Genomic DNA, 13,629 nt, shown 5'->3' with positions numbered 1-13,629 from the left:
TGATTAGTGTGGTACTGGAGCTGAAGAATTCTCCAGAGCGGGCACAAACTCCTCAATTTTCTCCTTCTGAGTGTGATGGCAGGGAGATGACTGAAGCGGAAAAAATCTCATAAGACGGTTCAATTTCCTCCTCCTGATTTTGACAGCGTGGAGAGAACTGATCGTTTTCCTCTGGTGACCGGTCGCTGGATTTTGGCAGCCGGTCGGTTTGAAACAGCTTCTCTTACTACCATTCGCTTTCCACTGGCGACCGGTAGTTTTGAAGTAGATTCTCCGTATTCGAAGAACTAAAGGGGGGCCGATTGCTTTCCACTAGCGACTGACATTTGATTTAGGAATTTGATGTAGGAATTTGATTTGGATTTGGATTCAGGTTGGAAGGTTGGGATTCGGATTTGGATTTGGATTCGGATTCAGGTTGGAAGGTTGGGATTCAGATTCGGATTCGGATTCGGATTTGGATTTGGATTCAGATTTGGATTTGGATTTGGATTCAGATTCAGGTTGGAAGGTTGGGATTCGGATTCGGATTCGGATTTGGATTTGGATACGATATCCATGGCAGCGGAAGGATTTAAAAATAAGAGAAAAAAGATGTGTTTAGGGTTTCGGGATAAGAGTATATGAGGATGTGGGTATGAAGATCTGAATCTGAATATGAAAATATGAGGAATTTGATACGAGGGATTCGATACGAGGAATTCGATACGAGAGATTCGATACGAGGGATTCGATATGATGGATTCGATACGAGGGATTCGATACGAGGAATTCGATTTAGGATACGCGGATATGAGGAATACGATACGATGATACGAGGATTTAGAGAACACAGAAACCCTGTGAACACGGCTAAAGGACACAGAAATCCTGTGAACACGGCTAAGGAACACAGAAACCCTGCGAACACGGCTAAAGGACACAGAAATCCTGTGAACACGGCTAAGGAACACAGAAACCCTGTGAACACGGCTAAAGGACACAGAAACTTCTCTTCAATTCTCTTCTCCCCCTGAAGAGAAGGGTATGTCGGAGTCAAGAAAGAGGCAAAATCTCCATGATAAAGAGAAACAGATCCTTTTTCACTCCCCCTCCCCCTCTTGAAGAGGAGGGGAGGAGAAATTTTGATATGAGAATTTAGAGACAACCGAGGATCGATTGCTCTGATACCATGCTAAAATATGATATTTGGGTTTGAATATGTTAGGTTCTTATTTTATTCTTCTCCATAAGGAGGTATATATAAGAGTTTACATGAGTGCTTTATAAGGAATTAGATCTAGTAAAGGATTAGGAAAATATCTCCTAATTATACAATGATTTGACAACTATATAAAATAGGAAAGTAAATCCCTTAATTAACCAAAGGAAATAAATCTATAAAATAGGAAAGTAAATCCCCTAATTAATCAAGGAAATAAATCTCCTTGATTAATTAGGAGACTCACTTCAACACACCACTCCAAATTCTGGCAACTCTTACCTTCCTAAAATGGTGAAGCTTGACTTTCCTCACTTCAACGGATTGGAAGATCCCACTAGTTGGATATGTCATGCTGAACAATTCTTTGACTTTCACCACACTCCAGAAACGGAGAGAGTTCCGTTAGCTTCATTTAATCTTAAAAGGGATGCGCAATTGTGGTTCCAATTGATGAAGGAGGAAATCTCGATCACCACATGGGCAACTTTTAAGCAAGGACTGCATGACAGGTACAGTCCCACCCAATTTCAAGACTTTTTTGGTGATATGACAAAGTTACAATAAACAGGTTCGGTACGAGACTATCAAACCCAGTTTGAGAAATTATTGATTAGAGCAGGAAAACTCACTCCAGATCAACAAGTTGGCTATTTTGTGAGTGGGTTGAAGGAGAATATCAAAATTGATGTGCAAGCGTGTAAGCCGCAAACACTCTCTGTTGCTATCGGTTTGGCTCGCCTATATGAGTCCCGCAACCAAACAAATAGGTGATACTCACCTTCAGATGTGAAGCAGCCCCCTCCCAATATTGTTACGAAGTCTGACCGTTGACAAAATCTCATGCCAATTAAGTGGCTGTCTCCAGCCGAATTAAAGGAATGAAGAGACAAAGGACTTTGCTTCAATTGTGATGAGAAGTTTAGTCCTGGACATAGGTGCAAAAAATTATTTATCATTGAAGGTTGTTGGCCTGATGTAGAAGACGAAGCGGAGGGCGAATGTAGTGCTGAAGTTGACTTGGCTGGAGAAGAATTACCTGAAGTATCTATTCATGCAATATATGGTGCTCAGACTCCCCAGACAATGAGGGTGCATGGCAACGTGGGCAAACATCAGATGACTTTCTTGGTCGATTCTGGAAACACACATAATTTTTTTAGTTGTAAAATTGCTCGAAAGGCTGGCATTAATCCCACTGGTTTTGGAAAGTTTGAGGTTTCGGTTGCAAATGGCGAAAAGCTTGCAAGCGATGGGCTTTGCAAGGGGGTCTGCAAACTAGTTCAAGGTGTTCCTATAACTGTTGATATGTACCTTTTTCCGTTGGAGGGGTGTGATGTTGTTTGGGATTTCTCTCAATTGCAAATGAAGTTCAATGTGGGAGGGAATACAGTGGTTCTTAAAGGGGTGACATCTCAGGATAAAATTGTTAATGAGCATGAGATTTGTAAGGGGTTATAGAAAAAGAAAGACGACGCCATTCTGCAAATCTACTCTCTTGTTTTGCAAGACCATGACGGTACATCATTTCCCAAACTTGATTTGATGTCTATTAATCCAGATTTAAAGCAACTTTAGCTACTTTTTGATGACATATTTGTTGAGCCATGTGGATTACCACCACCAAGATCCCATGACCATGTGATACCACTAAAGGAAGGTAGTAATCCTGTGAGTGTGAGGCCTTACAGATACCCACAATTTCAAAAGAACGAAATTGAGCGGCTGGTGGCAGATATGTTGAAATCAGGTGTGATTCGGCCTAGTCAAAGTCCATATTCTTCTCCTGTGTTATTGGTTAAGAAGTATGATGGCTCATGGCAACTATGCATAGACTATCGAGCGTTGAATCAGAACACCCTCAAAGACAAGTTCCCTATCCCTGTCATTGACGAAATGCTTGATGAACTTCATGGTGCCAAATATTTCACCAAATTGGATTTGCGTTCTGGATACCATCAAATAAGGATGCATCCAGATGACATATCCAAGACAGCATTCCGGACACATCAAGGGCAATATGAATTTTTGGTGATGCCATTTCGCCTCACCAATGCACCCTCCACTTTTCAGTCACTAACGAATGAAGTCTTCAAAGAATACCTTCGTAAGTTCATTTTGGTATTTTTTGATGATATTTTAATTTATAGCTCAACATGGGAGCAACATTTGGAGCATATAAAAATTGCATTGTCTATTTTGAGGACTAACAAGTTGTTTGTGAAGGAAGAAAAGTGTGCATTTGGGCAGAAAGAAGTAAAATATTTGAGGCATGTATTTCCAGCAAAGGAGTTGCTGTAGATCCTGAAAAAATTGATGCTATGCTGGAGTGGCCCAAACCAACCACTGCCAAAGCTTTACGTGGGTTCTTGGGCTTAACTGGGTATTACAGAAAATTCATTCAAGACTATGGCAAGATTGCTAGACCATTGACTGAGATGCTTAAAAAAGGAAGCTTCAAATGGAGTCTCCAGGCTGAAGAATCGTTTGAGAGACTCAAAGAGGCGATGACGAAGGCTCCTGTTCTTGCTTTGCCAGACTTTAACAAGCTATTTATTGTGGAGTGCAATGCATCTGGATCTGGAATTAGTGAAGTTCTAATGTCACATCCTGGGATCGGCTCCGCCGTAGCACGATATTGTCCGCTTTGGGCCCCCCTCTCTGCCCTCACGGTTTTGTTTTTGGGAGCTCACGAGCAACTTCCCAGTGGGTCACCTATCCTGGGATTGCTCTAGCCCCAACTCGCTTAACTTCAGAGTTCCCATGAATCCGAAGCCAGTGAGCTCCCAAAAGGCCTCGTTCTAGATGGAGGCTGAGAAATTTGATATCTTTGTATGTATTCTGACTTCATACAGAACTAGGAATTATATACATTCAAGAGCAGCTATTCTAGGTAAGGAATTATATACATACAAGGAATGGCTATTCTAGGTAAATAGATACTGATTATATAATAATTACATTCAGTTCCTACAATCTCTCTATAACAGATCATTGACTTATTTTCTTTCCTTTAAAACTCCCCCTCAAGTTGGAATGTGGATGTTGATAACACCCAACTTGCCAAGAAGTGAACTGAAGGCAGGTGCCCTCAATGGTTTGGTAAACAAGTCAGCTATCTGTTCTCCTGTCTGCAGATATCCAGTCTTGATCTCACCTCTTTCTATTCTTTCACGAACAGTGTGACAATCGAGCTCAATGTGTTTGGTTCGTTCGTGGTACACTGGATTAGCTGCAATGTATAAGTCCGCTTGATTGTCCGCAAAACAACTTTGCAGGTTCAGAATGTGCAACACGTAGATCCTGCAACAGATATCTTAGCCAAGTGAGTTCACATGTAGCTGCAGCCATTGAACGATATTCGGCTTTGGCAGATGATCGTGCTATTGTAACCTGTTTCTTGCTTTTCCAAGACACTAGTGCATTACTAAGAAAGATGCAATATCCAGTTACTGATCGACGTGTGATTGGACACCGAGCCCAATCTGCATCACAATAGCCAATTAGTTTCAACTTGTTCTCGGCAGAGAATAACAACCCTTGACCTGGAGCTTCTTTAAGGTAGTGAAGAAGACGGTATGCAGCATCAAGATGTTGGCGTTTCGGCTCTTGCATAAACTGACTGAGGTTGTTGACTGCATAAGTGATTTATGGTCTGGTAATTGTGAGATAGATCAGCTTGCCAACAAACCGGCGATACCGAGTAGGGTCTTTGAGCAGTTCACCTGTAGGAGATAATATTAAATCAGGATCCATGGGAACCTTGGCTGGTTTAGCTCCAAGTAGTCCAACTTCTTCCAAAATGTCAAGAGTATACTTGCGTTGACAAATAGAGATCCCAGTTTTCGATCGTGCCACCTCAACACCAAGAAAATATTTTAAGGATCCGAGATCTTTGATTCGGAATTGACTGCCAAGAAAGTGCTTCAGCTTACAGATTGCCTTTTCATCATTGCCTGTGATTATCATATCATCCACATAAAGCAATATAATAGTTAGGGAACTTCCCTGTACATGCGTGAACAAAGAGTAATCGGCCCGAGATTGCTTGAAACCAATGCCACAAATAGCAGATGAAAACTTGCGAAACCAACTTCGTGGAGCTTGTTTGAGTCCGTATAAGGACTTGTGAAGTCGACATACAACCTGCTCCCCCTGTCGACGAGAACCAGGCGGGGGTAACATGTAAACCTCCTCTTGGAGGTCGCCATGGAGAAAGGCGTTATGGACATCCATTTGATGCAAAGGACAATGGCGAGCAGCAGCAACAGATAGTAAGCAGCGGACTGTTATCAATTTTGCAACAGGAGCAAAGGTGTCAGTGAAGTCAATACCTTCGCGTTGATTGAACCCCTTGGCAACAAGACGAGCCTTGTAACGGTCAATTGTGCCATCAGAGTTGTATTTGATTCGAAAGATCCATTTGCAACCAATTGGGCGATGGTCGAGAGGCAGAGGGACCAAAGACCAAGTGTGGTTGGCTTCAAGGGCTTGCAACTCAGAGTGCATCGCAGCAACCCATTTGGGATCCTGATAGGCCTACGCATATGAAGATGGCTCGACCAACCGAGAGATATTACATACAAAATTCCGATATGCAGGAGATAAGCCAGAGTAAGAGATATACCTATGAAGGGGATACCGGGTTCCAGACGTGGAGGAAGAGACGGCCCCAGGTGTGAGCAAGGCTGTGTGATGGGCTTTATAGTCATGAAAATGGGAAGGAGGGCGTTTAACACGCTCAGACAAACGAGGGGGTGGGTCGGTGGGGGTGAGATGGACCGGTGGATCAAAGGAGATCGACAACATCGATGGATCAAGGGAGGTTGACGGTATGGGTGGATCAAGGGAGGTCGACGATGGGCCAAGCAAAGGTAAATGAGGACCAGAGCCGCCATCGATGGGAGAGAGAGGCGGCATGGAGAGTGAGGAGGTCGAAGGGAAAGAGGGGCCTGAAAGGGGAGTAAGAGAGGGAAGTTGGGCCGGGTCAGCTTGGGCCGGATCCACTGGAGGTGAGGTTGGTAAAGGTGGGTCAGCTTGGGCCGGATGTGTGAGAGGAAAGGTGGGCAAAGAAATGTCTGACGTGGAAGGAGGAATAGGAAGAGTGGGTGTGGCTGTTTGATGTGCAGGGGGATGATCAGACAAAGGAAATATGTGTTCGTGAAAAACAACATCCCGAGAGACAAAAAATTTCTTTGTGTCAAGATCAAAGACGCGATAGCCTTTCTGACCAAGAGGATAACCAAGAAAAAGACAACGACGAGCCCGAGTGTCAAACTTGTGAGTGGGTGTAAGGTTAGTGGCATAACAAAGACACCCAAAAACCCGGAGGTGAGAATATAGAGGGGAAGTCCCATGTAATAGCTCATAAGGGGTATGATGCGAGAGTAAGGGGGAAGGAAGGCGATTGATGAGGTAACATGTAGTTTGAAGGCTATCTCCCCAAAAGTGTAAGGGTAAGTTGGCTTGGAAACGAAGTGCTCGACTAATGGTCAAAAGATGGCGATGTTTTCGCTCAACGACCCCATTTTGTTGAGGAGTATATGTGCAAGAATATTGAAAATTAGTGCCATGAGTGAGGAAGAATGAGCGCATGGATAGGAATTCACCACCATTATCAGAACGAAGGGTTTTAATGGAACGATTAAATTGAGTTTTAACCCAAGAAAAAAATGATTTGTGTATCGGATTTAAAATTCAGAAGATGAACCCATGTGAAACGAGTGAATCATCAACAATCGTCAAAAAACAACGTGCCCCAGAATGGGTACGGGTGTTGTGAGGTCCCCAAATATCACAATGAATAAGATCAAAAGGTGCAACTGTTTTAATTGAACTGGAAGGGAAAGGTAATCTAGTTTGTTTAGCCAAAGGGCAAACATCACAAATATGTTGGGAATTAAACATTATTTCTGGAATAGTCTTGGACAAATAGTGAAGGGGTGCAGGTGACGGATGCCCGAGACGTTGATGCCAAAGAGTTGAGATACGACGAACATGACTAGCTAGGTGAGGATTTTGGGTAGGCATGAGGTAGTAAAGCCCATCAAAATGCTTGCCCAGGCCAATCGTCTTCTTCGTATCCACGTCCTGCACAACACAAAAATCCGGAGAAAAAATTACAATACATCGTAGAGCCCGAGTTAATTTACTGACAGATAACAAATTGACATGAAATTTCGGGACATGTAAAACTCCATCAAGAGACAAATCGGATGATAATTTAATAGACCCAGTGTTGCATATTGCTGCCTGTTCTCCGTTGGGTAAGCCAACAAATTCATGATGTGTCGCGGTGTGGTTATGTGTAGGAGGCATATGAGAAATGTGATCCGTTGCTCCGCTATCGACAATCCAATATAATGTGGAATGTGGATCATGTTGTGCAATATTAGAAGTGGGTGTAATGATATCTGTTGCATGTGCTAGTGGCTGATTGTTACCCTTTTTATTGCGAAGCATGGCAATAAGTTCGTTGTACTCCTCAGTGGTGAAGGTTGGGCCATCAGCAGTGGTTGTCTTGGCAGTGTCAGTATGTTTAGCTGGTGACTGATGAATTTCAACATTGTGAGCCGTTGGGCTGTAACGTTGGTTTCTGGGCTTAACGTTTTTCCCATGCCATTTATGGCCCACAGGGAAACCAATGATGAAGTAGCAGTGTTCTTTCGTATGGCCATCTCCATCGTAGTATGTGCACTTCAGGGATTTGCGGGGTTGTGAAGATCCAGCCACCGAGGAACGACTGATATGCATTGCATGGGGAGTGATCAGACTGTCATTCCGGCTGGTCACCTCAACCTGGCGTTCATGCTGAAGAACCAGACCTTGAACATTGCGCGTATCAAGCAAGGGATTCATCATCAGAATCAATCCTCGAACCGTAGAGTAGGTGTCGTTCAAGACCATCAAGAACTGCATCACTCTCTCTTTTTCTTCTCTCTCGGCAAGGTTCTTCATCCCTTCACAGCCACAGGAAAAAGGCTCTTGGTATGAGGCTAACTCATCCCAAAGAGCTTTCAATTTCGTGTAATAGATGGAGATTGTTTGCTGTCCTTGTCGACACTCGACAATTTCTTGTCGAATCTGATAAATTCTGGAGTCATTGCTTTGTGAAAATTGATCTCGGAGATCAGTCCAAACAGCAGCCGCTGTTTTAGCGTAGAGAACACTGCTGGCTATGTCAGGATGGAGGGAGTGCAAGATCCATGACAAAACCATATCATTGCAGCGCTGCCACAGTGGGAATTTTAAGTCATCAGATGATGGTGTCTTGACAGATCCATCAACGAATCCAAGTTTGTTCTTGGCGCTGAGGCTGAGATGCATAGATCTGCTCCATTGGCCATAGTTGTGGCCTTCGAGCTTGAAGTTAACTAGGGAGAGTCCAGGTGTGTCGGAGTTGTGTAAAGAGAGCGGATCGGAGGAGGTGTCTGTCGGCTTTGTGGTATTTGATTCACCCATGGTTGCTGTGTTTTAATGGTGTTTGATATATGTGTTTGTGTTTGTAGCGGAAGGTGTTTGTACTTCAGAGTCGTCTAATGCTCTGATACCATGAGAAATTTGATATCTTTGTATGTATTCTGACTTCATACAGAACTAGGAATTATATACATTCGAGAGCAGCTATTCTAGGTAAGGAATTATATACATACAAGGAATGGCTATTCTAGGTAAATAGATACTGATTATATAATAATTACATTCAGTTCCTAAAATCTCTCTATAACAGATCATTGACTTATTTTCTTTCCTTTAACAGAGGCGGACATGTACATATAAGGCACATCACCCCCTCTCCGTTGGTCGATGTGGGATCTTACATCTAATGCAAGAAAAACGCGCAATAGCATTTTTCAGCCATGCACTACAAGGTAAGACTTTGTTCTTATCTACATATGATAAGGAGATGATGGCTTTAGTGTTTGCAGTGCAAAAGTGGAGGCCATATTTACTTGGGTGAAAATTTGTTGTGCGGACTGATTAAAGAAGCTTGAGGCATTTGTGGGAGCAGAAAATAACTACAACGGCCTAGGAAAAATGGCTCGTCAAGTTGATGGGCTATGACTTTACCATAGAGTACAAGAAGGGAAAGGAAAATTTGGTGGCAGATGCTCTTTCAAGAAGGAATGCAAGTGTAGTGGCAGCCATCTCAACCCATGTGCCGAATTGGTTAGATCCAATCAAGGATGAGGTACAAAGCAACCAGACCATGCAAGAGTTGGTGGACAAGTGTGAACAAGGTGAAGTGGTGGGTCCTGGGAATTTAAGGATGGCATACTGTACTTCAAAAATAAAATTTATTTAATGTCAGATTCTTCTCTAATACCTGTCATAGTAGAGGAGATGCATTCAAGCACACATGAGGGCTACCACAAAACCTTGCAGAGAGCAAGGTCAGTCTTTTACTGGCAGGGAATGCGAAGAAGTATCAAAGAATTTATCAAGCAATGTGACACTTGTTAAAGGAATAAAGGAGAAAATACTAAGCCAGCAGGACTTCTTCAACCTCTCCCAATTCCTTTACAGGTATGGACCGATATCTCAATGGACTTTATTGATGGCCTTCCTAAATCCAATGGGAAAACAACTATTTTTGTTATAGTTGACAGACTCTCAAAGTTTGCCCATTTCATTCTGATCTCTCACCCATATATTGCTACAACCATAGCTCAAATATTTTTTGACCAAATCTTCAAATTATATGGTATGCCACAAAGTATTGTTTGTGATAGAGATCCCACTTTTACAAGCCTTTTTTTGGAGGGAATTATTTAGATTGCAGGGAACAAGCTTCAAGTTTAGCTCATCTTACCACCCCAAAACTGACAGACAAACTGAAGTGGTAAATAGGACTGTTGAAATGTATCTCAGATGCTTTACAAGTCACAACCAAAAAGAGTGGGTGCGATGGATTCCTTGGGCTGCATATTGCTACAATACCAGTATACATGCTTCTACCAAAAAGACTCCATACCAGATAGTTTATGGGAAACCACCCCCGAATTTATTGTCCTATGTTCCAGGAACCACTCAAGTGGAAGCCGTTGATCAAGAGCTACGCAGCGGAGAACAAGTCCTCAAGGACCTGAGAGAACACCTTGCTTGTGGCTCAAGAGCGCATGAAAAAGTTCTACGATGCCAAGCGAATTGATAAAAGCTTTGAGGTTGGTGACTTTGTCTTTCTGAAATTACAACCTTATCGCCAAATGTCTTTGTCATTACGAAGAAATCTGAAGTTATCACCAAGATTTTTTGGGCCATGTGAAATTCTCCAGAAGGTGGGACAAGTGGCTTATAAATTGAAGCTTCCTGAGGGGTCCAGAATTCATCCAATCTTTCACGTGTCATTGCTCAAAAAGAAGGTAGGCACTAACGTGGTAGTCCAAGACTCTTTGCCTGCACTTTCATATGGAGAGGATTCTCTTTTTCCCATGCCACAAGCCATCCTTGGTCAACGAAAAAGGAAGAATCAGGAAGAAGTCTTGGTACATTGGAAAGGCTTGTCTCCAGCAGATGCAACTTGGGAAAACTTGAAGGAGCTGCAACTCAGATTTCCAAATGTCAACCTTGAGGACAAGGTTTTTTCGGTGGGGGCACTACAACAAAATGTTGCTTTAGCGACGATTTTTTCAGCGAGGAATTATATTTTCTCGTAGAAGCAGCCTTTCAGCGAGGAAAATGTTAAATGCTCGCAAAATGTGATCTAAATTTCGTTTCCAAATTGGACCAAGCTATAGCGACGACATGTTGGGTGCAGCGACGAACAATGTGGTCGCTGTAGATTTTCATAGCGACAAAATATGTTTTTCCTCGCGGAAAGTGTAGCTGGAATTTTTCAGAATTCCCTCCAAACCTATAGCGACAAATATTATATAATCCTCGCAATAGAAGCCTTGTAACGAGGAATTAATTTCCTCGTAGTATGTCTCCCACATTATTTTCACTATTTATTTACGAGGAAATAGTTTTGTCCTCGCAGAAAGGGTAGCAGGAATTTTTCACAATTCCCTCCAAACCTATAGCGACAAATATTATATGATCCTCGCAATAGAATCCTTTTAACGAGGAACTAATTGCCTCGCAATATGTGTTCCACATATTTTTCACGTTTTTTATTAGCGGGGAAATTATATTTGCCTCCCTGAAAGCGTAGCAGGAATTTTTTACAATTCCCTCCAAACCTATAGTGACAAACAATATAATCCCCGTAATAGAAGTCTTTCAATGAGGAATTAATTTCCTTGCAGTATGTCTCCCATATTATTTTCACCATTTATGACATGTGGCTGTATATAGGATGACGACACATATCTTTTCCTTTGTATTTATTATGTTTTAATCTTAAACAATTCATAAGAAATGAAATAAAAATAAAAAAATACACCAAAAATTGCTACATACTCCTTACGACATAGCTTTCGATTATGGAGATCTAAATCATGATTTCAATATTTGAATTCATGAGAATCATTGGATGAAAGAAACAAGAGTGTATTCTCTAAGATTATTTGGATTATAGTAGCACAACACACTGTAGTAGGCATATTCACATAACCATAATACGAAAAGTATCAAGAGTATATTTTTCTTACGCTTTTCAATGTGATTGGTAGTTCAGGTGCACTCAGAAGAGTGGTAGGACGCAGTAGGAGCCTTTTGCTTTTGATTATTTCTGTAAGTGGGTCATCCATTTTTCCATTATATGGATCATGACATCTACTGATTATAAATATGGGTCTCCCTCACTGTCTTTGTCTCTCCCTCACTGTCCTTATTTTGAAATTACAATTTTGCCCTCAGGCATAGGGGCATTTTAGTCACTCTTTACTCGGGATTAGTTTTGGGATTTTGAATTGTGTCATTTAGTAGAGCTCAACGACACGAGTTCGTAGACAGGCGGCACGCTTAAGTCAGAGTTTTAAAGAAGGAGTTTTGGTCTAAAAACGCAAAGGATGTAATGGTAATTTTCAAAGTCGTTATTGTACGCCGCAGCCGCTACAGTAACTATGCTACAGTACCGGATCATTCCTTTTTTTATTTTTCTCTCTCTCTCTCTCTCTCTCTCCTTTTTTAAAACCTTAGGCATATTTTAGGAAATAAAAACTCAATGGCTCTAAAAGGAAACGCCCACTTAGAAATTCTTTACCTACAAAGACTATAATTTACTTAAAAAGATGGTAAGCATGATTGGTGACTAACAAATTAGGAGGATGAACTCCACGCAACTCCTGCAACTAACAAAATGTTGCTTTACCGACGATTCTTTAAACAAGGAACTACCTTTTCTCGTAGTAGCAGCCTTTCAGCGAGGACAATGTTATTTTCTCGCAGAATGTGACCTGATTTCATTTCCAAATTGGACCAAGCTACAACGACAACATGTTGGATTCAGCGACAAACCATTACGTTGCTGTAGTTTTTCACAGCGACGCAATAGTTTTTTCCTCGCGCAAAGTGTAGCGGGAATTTTTGACAATTCCTTCCAAACCTATAGCGACCAACAATATATAATCCTCACGAGGAAACCTATTTCCTTGCTGTATGTCTCCCACATATTTTCACACTTTTTATTGGCGAAGAATAATGTTTTCCTTGTTGAAAAAGTAAAGGGAATTTTTTACAAACCCCTCCAAACCTATAACGACAAACAATATATAATCCTCACAATAGATGTCTTTTAACGAGGAACTAATTGCCTCGCAATTTTTTATTAGTGAGGAAATTATATGTTCCTCTCTGAAACCATAGCAGGAATTTTTTACAAATCCCTCCTAACCTACAACGACAAACAATATATAATCCTCACAATAGAAGTCTTTTAACGAGGCATTAATTTCCTCTCAGTATGTCTCCCGCATATCTTTACTTTTTTATTAACGAGGAAATAATGTTTTTCTCGCGGAAAGTGTAACGGGAATTTTTTACAATTCCCTCCACACCTATAGCGACAAACAATATATAATCCCCGGAATATAACTCTTTTAACAAGGAATTAATTTCCTCGCAGTATTTTCCTCGCTGACAATAATATGTTATAATCATCACAATAGAAGCCTTTTAACGAGGAATTAATTTCCTTGTTGTATGTCTCCATCATTATTTCATGATTTATTAACGAGAAAATAGTTATTTCCTCACGGAAAGTGTAGCAGGAATTTTTGACAATTTACTCCGAACTTATAACGACAAACAATATAATCCTCTCAATATAAGCATTTTAATGAGGAATTAAATCCTTGCAGTATGTCTCTAAATCCCGGGAAGGAATGTCACGTGCTCTCTCATCAGTTAGTGGAAGTGGTTACATGGTTATTAGTTGTTGCATAATTGTAGGAGTTTGCATGTCTTTAGTTGTTGAGTAGTTGTAGGAGTCATGTTATCCACTTCAATAGTGGAGGCGTCATGGGAAAAGTTTCCCGCTTTCTATG

The 13,629-nt window shown here is 41.4% G+C and overlaps 1 long non-coding RNA gene across 2 annotated transcripts; it reads right to left on the bottom strand.

Moving 5' to 3' along the window:
- Window positions 1-4,014: 4,014 nt before the first annotated feature.
- Window positions 4,015-6,374, bottom strand: LOC148294770 (uncharacterized). Of its 2 annotated transcripts, none has more exons than XR_015835017.1 (2): window positions 5,829-6,374; window positions 4,015-5,740 (listed from the first exon to the last, which is right to left on the bottom strand). It is a non-coding gene; the product is annotated as an uncharacterized LOC148294770 (long non-coding RNA). The 2 variants fall into 2 exon arrangements; XR_015835018.1 differs by having other exon boundaries at window positions 4,015-5,731.
- Window positions 6,375-13,629: the final 7,255 nt, after the last annotated feature.

Source organism: Prunus avium, chromosome 4 (assembly GCF_965620075.1).
Source record: "Prunus avium chromosome 4, drPruAviu1.hap1.1, whole genome shotgun sequence".
Taxonomy (NCBI): Eukaryota; Viridiplantae; Streptophyta; class Magnoliopsida; order Rosales; family Rosaceae; genus Prunus; species Prunus avium.
The sequence above is the reverse complement of the archived record's forward strand: the minus strand, read 5'-3'. Positions and strand labels throughout refer to the sequence as shown.